This window comes from Mustelus asterias, chromosome 14, assembly GCF_964213995.1.
Source record: "Mustelus asterias chromosome 14, sMusAst1.hap1.1, whole genome shotgun sequence".
Lineage (NCBI taxonomy): Eukaryota > Metazoa > Chordata > Chondrichthyes > Carcharhiniformes > Triakidae > Mustelus > Mustelus asterias.
Window position 1 is genome coordinate 46,921,243 of NC_135814.1, and position 9,885 is coordinate 46,931,127.

Sequence of the window (9,885 nt, forward strand, 5' to 3'; positions counted from 1 at the left end):
CTAATGTCATGGACAGATGCATGTGCGGTAGGTTGGTGAGGATGAGGTCAAGTATATTTTTCTCTTGTTGGTTCCCTCAATACCTACCGCACACCCAGTCCAGCAGCTCTGTCCTTTAGGACTTGACCAGCTTGGTCAGCAGTGGTGCTACTGTGCCACATTTGATGAAGGGCATTGAAGTCCTCTGCCCAGTGTATATTTTGGGCCCTTGCCACCCAATGCTTTCTCCAAGTGTAGTGTAGGTTTACTTGCCCATGTTTGACCTGATGAAACCTCAGGGGGTCTGATGTTGAGGACTCCCTCCTGACTCTATACTACTCTATTGCCATCTCTGCTGGTTATGTCCTGTTGGTGATGCTGGTAACTGAGACATTAACTTTGTAGGGGTTGGCACATTTGCCATTGTCACTTCCAATGCCCAGGTTGATGCTGGGTGACCCATCCAGTTTCATTCCTTTTTTGAAGACTTTGTAGTGGTTTTATGCAATTGAGTCACTTTTAAGAGTCAGCCACATTGCAGCGGGTCTACAGTCACATGTAGGATTTCCTTCCCCAAGGTACATTAGTGAACCAGGTAGGTTTTTATGACAATCGACAATAGTCAGCATTATATTTTTAATTCCTGTGTTTTTTATTGAATTCAAATTCCACCATCTGCCATGGTGGGATTTAAACCCTAAGCAATACACTGGGTCTCTAGATTACTAGACGAATGACAATACCACTACGCTGCCTTCTTAACCCTCTATCACCTGGAAGGGCAAGGGCAGCAGATGCATGGGAACACGACCACATACAAATTCCCCCCCAAACCACAAACCAATCTGATTTTGAACTATAATCACTGTTCCTTCACTGTCACTGGGTCAAAATCCTGAAACTCCCATCCTAACAGCACTGTCAATGTACCTACATCACATGTACTGCAGCAGTTCAAGAGGATGGCTCACCATCATCTTTTCCAATTGTCAAAGTAAATACGAGAGATCTAAAAAAGCTGCCTGGCAACACCTGTAGAGAGTGAGAAACAAAGTTAACATTTCAGGGCGATGAAAGATTATCGACCTGGAATATTGAATGGAATTTTCCTGGCCATGTGATGATGGGCTTGGAGGCTGGAGGCCCAGGTAAATGTGAGGTGGTGGGAATCGGGTCAGGATGGTGCCCCAACAAGAGAAGGGATGGGAATAAGACCGATTGCCTGCTGAATGGAGGCGAGCAACCAATTAATTGGGTTAAAGCCCCAATTAGGAAAAAAGTTGCAGCCTCAATGGCATTTTTCTAAAGTGGAGCCACCTCCTCCACATATGAGGCTGCCAGCTCAATGGATGCAGATACCCATAGCATCCCTACAGTGCAGGAGGCCATACAGCCCATTGAGTCTGCACTGACTCTCCGAAAGAGCATCTTATGCAGGCCCTGCCCTCTCCCAGTAACCCCATGCATTTACCATGGCCAATCCACCTAACCGACGCATCTTTCGGAATGTGGGTGGAAACCAGAGCACCTGGAGGAAGCCCAGACAGACACAGAGAGGATGTGCAAACTCCACAGTCTCCCAAGGCCAGAATCGAACACAGGTCTCTGGCACTATGAGGCAGCAGTGCAAACCACTGTGCAGCAACCTGCAGCAAACCATGAAGGTGCTGGAGCCAGAGGTTCACCACCAACTTCTCAAGGTCAACAAGGGATGGGCAACAAATACTAGCCTGGCTAGTGATGCCCATGAATGGAAATCAGTGCCATTCGCTTACTCAAAAATTTCCACAATCTTTTAAGCCACTTGATTTGGTTACATCCAGATTACGAGCATCTTTGGCTGCAAATGTGGAGGAAACTCCAAACATGCAAAATTCACCAACATACACCAGTAACAACTTATATTGGTAGAGCCCTGTTAGTATGGTGTAACTTCCCAATGTGCTTCACAGCAGCAGCATTAAACTGTGCTACATAAGTTAGAAGACCAAAAGCTCGGTCAAACAGGCAGGTTTTAAGGAGTAGCTTCAAAGAGGTCAAGAGGCAGAGAAGCTTAGGGAGGGAATCCCTGAGTTTAAAGATCCAGTAAGAGTTTTAACAACACCAGGTTAAAGTCCAACAGGTTTATTTGGTAGCAAACACCATTAGCTTTTGGAGCGTTGCTCCTTTAAAGATCCAGGCATTTGACAGTGCTACCACCAATGGTAGGGCAAATGAAATTGGGGATGCTCAAAAGGCCAGAATTAGAGGAGCACAGGTGTCTCAGAGGGTTGAGGCTGGATGAGATTGCAGATAGAGAGGGGTGAAGCCATGGAGGATGGGGATGAGAATTTGAAAGTATTAAATAGCACAGGAAGCACTGGGATGACTCTCATTGCAAATTACCAAACGCTCACACCCTCCAACCCCGCACACAAACACACATACATACATACTTGTCCCGGATACACATTTGGCTGGGATTCCCTCGGGAGCTGCAGGGGACCTTGCTCAGTATCTGGGAGGTGATGGTGCTGTCACCCAGACTGACATTGCTTGTAGCCAGGGCCCCAGTCAAACGGAACGGGCGGGATTCACTCCGTTCAACAGCGGAAGGAGGTGAGCAAAAAACAAGAAGTAGGAAAACAACACAGTAGGATGGCCTTTATGTAACTCCTGGACCTATGCGGAAAGAAAAACAAAAAATCCCAAATAACTGCAGGTCCCAGAGGGGGAGCGCTGCTCAAGGGGCATGTTGCATGTTCAGTGTGCTGCTGACATCCCTGACTTGACCGGCCTTACCTGTTCACAGATAGCCAGCCCCCGCCGCTCTGGGAAGCAGGATGTTAGACGATTTATTTACCCCTCCCCCAGCTGCCCATCGTTAACAATTCAGTGCACTCACCAATTCCCAGTGTCGCTATCCTTCAACATTGCCTGAACATTGCACGATCTCCACCCCAAGAAAAACAGGCTGGGCTTTGCACAGCGCTTCCAGCAGCTTGTGGGTGATCACAGCCCTGCTGAGAGATTGACAGCTCGGCTAGCCCAACAGCATTGCGGCGCTGCACTCAATTCAGGCTGCCTTTCTCATTGGCTACACCAATCAGAGCCAGAGAGGGAGTTTTCTTTAATTACATCTAGCCTTGCCCTGTGAGTAATTCCTGTATAGAGGCCGAATGATATTGATGCTGCTGGGCACAGCATAATCAATGCTTTTATATCTCTATTAAAACCAACGCCCTAATTACACTGCACTCCTTGTGATGATGGGATTTCATCATCAGAATGTAGGGTTGGCTCTTCAGTACATCCCTGCCACACATGGAAACCATTGCCATGTACAAGACCCTCAAAATTAAATTACTGAAACATCTATGTAATTACAGTTTCTCCTGTCTTCAAATTGGCATACTCTGCCAAAAATGGTATCAGGGCCTGGATACGCTAACCTAAAACCATAAGACATAAGACCATAAGACATAGAACATAGAACATAGAACAGTACAGCACAGAACAGGCCCTTCGGCCCACGATGTTGTGCCGACCTTCATCTGAAACCAAGATCAAGCTATCCCACTCCCTACCATCCTGGTGTGCTCCATGTGCCTATCCAATAACCGCTTAAATGTTCCTAAAGTGTCTGACTCCACTATCACTGCAGGCAGTCCATTCCACACCCCAACCACTCTCTGCGTGAAGAACCTACCTCTGATATCCTTCCTATATCTCCCACCATGAACCCTATAGTTATGCCCCCTCGTAATAGCTCCATCCACCCGAGGAAATAGTCTTTGAACGTTCACTCGATCTATCCCCTTCATCATTTTATAAACCTCTATTAAGTCTCCCCTCAATCTCCTCCGCTCCAGAGAGAACAGCCCCAGCTCCCTCAACCTTTCCTCATAAGACCGACACTCCAAACCAGGCAGCATCCTGGTAAATCTCCTCTGCACTCTTTCCAGCGCTTCCACATCCTTCTTATAGTGAGGTGACCAGAACTGCACGCAATATTCCAAATGCGGTCTCACCAAGGTCCTGTACAGTTGCAGCATAACCCCACGGCTCTTAAACTCCAACCCCCTGTTAATAAAAGCTAACACACTATATGCCTTCTTCACAGCTCTATCCACTTGAGTGGCAACCTTTAGAGATCTGTGGATATGGACCCCAAGATCTCTCTGTTCCTCCACAGTCTTCAGAACCCTACCTTTGACCCTGTAATCCACATTTAAATTAGTCCTACCAAAATGAATCACCTCACATTTATCAGGGTTAAACTCCATTTGCCATTTTTCAGCCCAGCTTTGCATCCTATCTATGTCTCTTTGCAGCCTACAACACCCCTCCACCTCATCCACTACTCCACCAATCTTGGTGTCATCAGCAAATTTACTGATCCACCCTTCAGCCCCCTCCTCTAAGTCATTAATAAAAATCACAAAGAGCAGAGGACCAAGCACCGATCCCTGCGGCACTCCGCTAGCAACCTTCCTCCAGTCCGAAAATTTTCCATCCACCACCACCCTCTGTCTTCGATCAGACAGCCAGTTACCTATCCAATCGGCCAACTTTCCCTCTATCCCACACCTCCTTACTTTCATCATAAGCCGACCATGGGGGACCTTATCAAACGCCTTACTAAAATCCATGTATATGACATCAACCGCCCTACCTTCATCAACACACCTAGTTACCTCCTCAAAAAATTCTATCAAATTTGTGAGGCACGATTTGCCCTTCACAAATCCGTGCTGACTATCCCGGATTAATCCGCATCTTTCTAAATGGTCGTAAATCCCATCCCTAAGGACCTTTTCCATCAATTTACCAACCACCGAAGTCAGACTAACCGGTCTATAATTACCAGGGTCATTTCTATTCCCTTTCTTAAACAGAGGAACAACATTTGCCACTCTCCAGTCCTCTGGCACCATCCCCGTGGACAGCGAGGACCCAAAGATCAAAGCCAAAGGCTCTGCAATCTCATCCCTCGCCTCCCAAAGAATCCTAGGATACATTTCATCAGGCCCAGGGGACTTATCGACCTTCAGTTTATTCAAAACTGCCAGTACATCCTCCCTCCGAACATCTATTTCCTCCAGCCTATTAGCCTGTAACACCTTCTCTTCCTGAAAAACATGGCCCCTCTCCTTGGTGAACACTGAAGAAAAGTATTCATTCATCACCTCGCCTATCTCTACTGATTCCATACACAAGTTCCCACCACTGTCCTTGACCGGCCCTAACCTCATCCTGGTCATTCTTTTATTCCTCACAGGTGAGGTGACCCTCATGTTAAATCACTACCAGTTAGCTCTCCACCTCAAAGGGGAGAATAGCCTATGGTCCTCTGGGACTATAGCGATTTTATATATATATATAATATATTAGGCACTGAATTGAATTCAACATTGGGGAATGAGACAGAGGCAGTTAGTTTTGACGCTGTTGAGTAGCTGAATTGCTCATTTTTATTGAGAAATTGAAGAATCAGAAATCTCTGGAACTTTTAGTGCCAAAGTTATTTCCAGGAAGTAAGGTGGAGCTAATGGCAGCAGTGTCAAGTTTCTGATGGGGAGTAGGGGACAAAGACCACGGGCGGTATTTTCCCGTCCCATCCGCCACAGGGCGGACCATGCGAAAAAGGTCCATGGACCTCAAGCAGGAATTCCCGGCCTTGGGGTGAGTGCGGCCGGAAAATCCTATCCCTTGACTCTAGTTTATCCAGAATTTGAATGAGGAAATTGCTGCTCGCCCAAGATAAAAGTACAGTTTTGCTGTTACACATTAATATGTGAAATCCCATGTGAAGACAAAGAACAGTACAGCATGGGAACAGGCCCTTCAGCCCATCAAGCCTGCGTCAATCACATTGTCCTATCTAGACTAACCGCCTGTATCCCGCTATACCCTGCCCTGTTCATGTGCCTATAAGTTTTAAATGTTGCTAACGTATTTGCCTCAACCACCTCACCTGGCAGTGCATTCCAGGTCCCCCACCACCCTCCTGTAAAAAAACATCCCTCACACATCTCTACTGAACCTTGGACCCCTTACCTTGAACATGTGTCCCCTTGTGATTGTCATTTCTGCCCTGGGAGAAAGCTTCCAACTGTGCACCATATATGTGCCCCTCATAATTTTATAAACTTCTATCAGGTCGCCCCCTCAGCCTCCATCTTTCCAGAGAGAACAATCCCAGTTTATTCTATCTTTCCTCATAGCTAATACCCTCCATACCAGGCAACATCCTGGTAAACCTTTTCTGTACTCCCTCCAAAGCCACCACGTCCTTCTGGTAGTGTGGCGACCAGAATTGGACACAGTATTCCAAACGTGGCCTAACGTTTTATATAACTGTAACATAATTTGCCAACTTTTATACTGGATGCCCCGGCTGATGATGGCACGCTTGCCATATGCTTACTTCACCACCTTTTCCACCTATGCTGCCACTGTAAAGGATCTGTCGACCTGTATTCCCAGATCTTTCTGTGTGTCTATGCTCCTGATGGTTCTGCCATTTATTTTATAGCTCCCACCTGAATTTGATCTACCAAAATGTGTCACCTTGCATTTGACCGGATTAAATTCCATCTGCCATTTCTCCGCCCAATTTTCCAGTTTATCTATATCCTGCTGAATTCTCTGACAATCTTCATCACTATCTGCAACTCCAGCATTCTTAGTATCATTGGCAAACTTGCTAATCAGACCAGCTACCTTTTCTTCCAAGTCATTTATACATATTACAAACAACAGATGTCCCAGCACTGATCCCTGCGGAACGCCACTAGTTACAGACGTCCATTCAGAAAAACACCCTTCCACCGCTACCCTCTGTCTTCTATGGTCAAGCCAGTTCTGAATCCATCTAGCTAGTTCACCCTTGTGATTTAACCTTTTGTACCAACCTACCATGTGGGACCTTGTCAAATGCTATACTAAAGTCCATGTGAACACAATGGAAAATCACTGTCCCTATTTTCAAAACCAGGATAACCGCTGGCATTTCTTTCCTTAGTCTGTCCCTTAGGACCCACTCCTGAGTTGTGGATTCTGAGGTGACTAAAAGGTCCAGTGCTGGATCCACACACGATGCCACAGGTGGCATAGATAGTGGTTCATGAGGCAGGTGGGTGGGATGCTCGGATTTTGGTCTGCTCCTTCAACTGTTTGCACTTGACCTCAACCTGGGCATATCAGAATTGTTCGAAACGGCTGGCTCCTTCACGGATGCTTCTTCTCCAGTTTGGGTGGCCTTGACCAAGAGATTCTCACAAATCAGTGGGGATGTTTCATTTTTCAGTGAAGCTTTGAGGACATCCCTGAAATGTTTCCTCCGCCCTCCTAGTAATCACTTGCTGGGATGAAGCTTGGAGTAGCGAGCTTGTTTTGGGAATCTTGTATCAGGAGATGCACATTGTGACCCACCCAACAAAACTCATGAACTGTAGCCAGTGTTTTGATACTGAAGAATATGGATGTTGAGTAAGAGGTGTGTGTGGTCAATAAGGGGAGACTTTGGCCTGAATGAGACAGATACTGAGAGTATAGTTGGGAATTTGGTTCCAGGTGGGAGTTCGGTGCACAGGGGAAAAGAGGTGCTTTAGCTAAGGTTTACTGCAAGACGTAAAGTGTGCTGAGTGGGGCGTTCAGTGAAGGCCTGGTAGGAGGTGCTGTTTTTAACCTACTCTTTTTCACCCTCCAGTATTTAATTTCCACATTGTGCAGCAGAAGGAGAGGTAAATCAGTAACTGCTATTATCAGAAACAGAAAGTTTTATCACTATTGGGTGCATTGTATTGTTTCATCAGTATTGTAAAATTTACTGGCAGTGCTAAAACCTATTGGGAGGTGTAAGCTATATTAATTGTAAATTAATAAATTTGCAATTTTTAATGAATTATCATATATTAGAGATGGCAGGATAAGTGATGTCGGCAACTTGGCACTGCCCACCGGGCACCGGGCAGTGCCAAAGTGGTAGGGTGTACTGTTGGGCGGGGCCTATTTGGAGCGATCAGTGGGGGGTGGACCCACTGCCATTTTGCATTGGGATCGGTGAAAGAGGAGGGCAATTGAAGCTGGCCATCGGTGAGGGTGGGGGTAGGGGGCTGGGCTGGCCCGGGTGGGGGGGTTCCTGAGGCCAGAAATCAGCAGAGGGGGGCGGGGTTCGGGAAGGCCAGCGATCAGGCGTTCCAGGGAAGGTCCAGCAATCAGAGGCCAGCGATCAGGAGGCCAGCGATCAGGGGGAGCCACTGCGCATGCGCCGATCACTGCACTGACAGATCGGCACATGTGCAGTGGCCCACTCAGCACTGTGCTGCCAACCTCTCGGGTGGCAATAGACTCTCCCACCACTTTTCAACATGAATCATGCTGAGGCACTCTACATTGCACAGAGTGTCAGAGATTCATTTAGGTAAGTATGCCTAAAAAACGAGTGGGAAATACTCCCATTTTCTCGCCCCTTGGGCACTTAGTTTTGTTTTGGGAGAATCCCGGCCTATATTTTTAAACTTAAATGAGGGCAATTATGAGGGCATGAAATCAGAGCTTGCAAAAGAGAATAGCAAATTAGGATAAAGCATTTTTAAAAATTCATTCATGGGATGTGGATTTTGCCAGCTGGTCCAGTATTTATTGCCCATTCATCATTGCCCTTGAACTGAATATCAGAGGCATTCAAGAGTCAACCACATTGCTGTGGATCTGGAGTCATATGTAGGCCAGACCAGGTAAGGATGGCAAATTTTCTTCCCTAAATGGGCATTAGTAAAGCAGATGAGCTTTTACAACAATCAACAATGGCAACATGATCATCATTAGACTTTTAATTCCAGATTTTTACTTAATTTAAATTTCACCATCTGCCAATGTGGGATTCAAATCTGGGATCCTGGGTCTCTGGATTACTAGTCCAGCAACAATACCACTACACCACCACCACCCCATAGGTCAATAGAGATGGAGTAGCAAACATTTAAGGGGATATTTCAGAATGCACAAAACAGATACACTCCAACGAGTAAGAAAAAGTCCAAGAGATGGATAAAGCATCCATGGTTAACTCAAAAAGTTGAAGATAATATCAAACTTAAAGGTTAAGCATATAATTGTACAAAGATAGGTAGAAAGTCATAGAAGATTGGACAGAATATAAGGAATAGCAAAAGCTGAATGAAATATTAATGAGGGTAAAATTAGAGTACAAGAACAAGCTCGTATAAATATAAAAAACAGATCGTTAGATTTTCTAGAAGTGTTTAAAAAAGAAACAAGTTAACAAAGTGAGTGTTGGTCCTATAGAAAGTGAGCCTGGAGAATCAATAATGGAAAACAAGGACAAAGCAAATGAACTGAACATATATTTCACATCAGTCTTCTCTATGAAGGATACAAGGAACATCCCAGAAACAGCTATAAATTAGGAAATGGAAGAGAGGGAGGAACTCAGGAAAATTACAATCACTGGGGAAGTAAGTGGTACAGAGTAAATTGTTGGAGCTGTAGACTGACAAGTCCTCAGGTCCTGATGGATTTAATCCGAGGGTTTTACAAGAAGTTGCTAATGAGATAGTTGATGCATAGCTTTTAATTTTCCAAAATTCCCTAGATACCGGAAAGGGCCCATTGGATTGGAAGGTAACAAATGTAACCCCATTATTCAAAAGCAGAATAAGACAGAAAGCAGGAAGCTACAGACCAGTTAGGTTAACATCCGTCATAGGTAAAATGTTAGAAAAATGATCAAAAGGCTAAAGCAGCACAAAGTTAAGTTCAAGGTAATCAGACAGAATCAGCATGGTTTTGTGAAAGGGAAATCATGTTTAACCAATTTATTGGAGTTATGTGAGGAAATAACCTGTGCTGTGGATAAAGGAGACGTATTTGTACTTAGATTTCCAGGAGGCATTTAAT

The 9,885-nt window shown here is 45.4% G+C and overlaps 1 protein-coding gene across 1 annotated transcript in view; it reads right to left on the bottom strand.

Annotated features, from left to right (window-relative positions):
- The window catches only part of gpd2 (glycerol-3-phosphate dehydrogenase 2 (mitochondrial)), a 145,665-nt gene extending 142,667 nt beyond the window's left edge, over positions 1 to 2,998 (bottom strand). The window contains exon 1 of the mRNA XM_078228334.1: positions 2,864 to 2,998. The gene's annotated coding sequence lies outside the window, so the exon portion shown is untranslated. The remainder of the gene's footprint in view (positions 1 to 2,863) is intronic.
- Between the last annotated feature and the right edge of the window lie 6,887 nt (positions 2,999 to 9,885).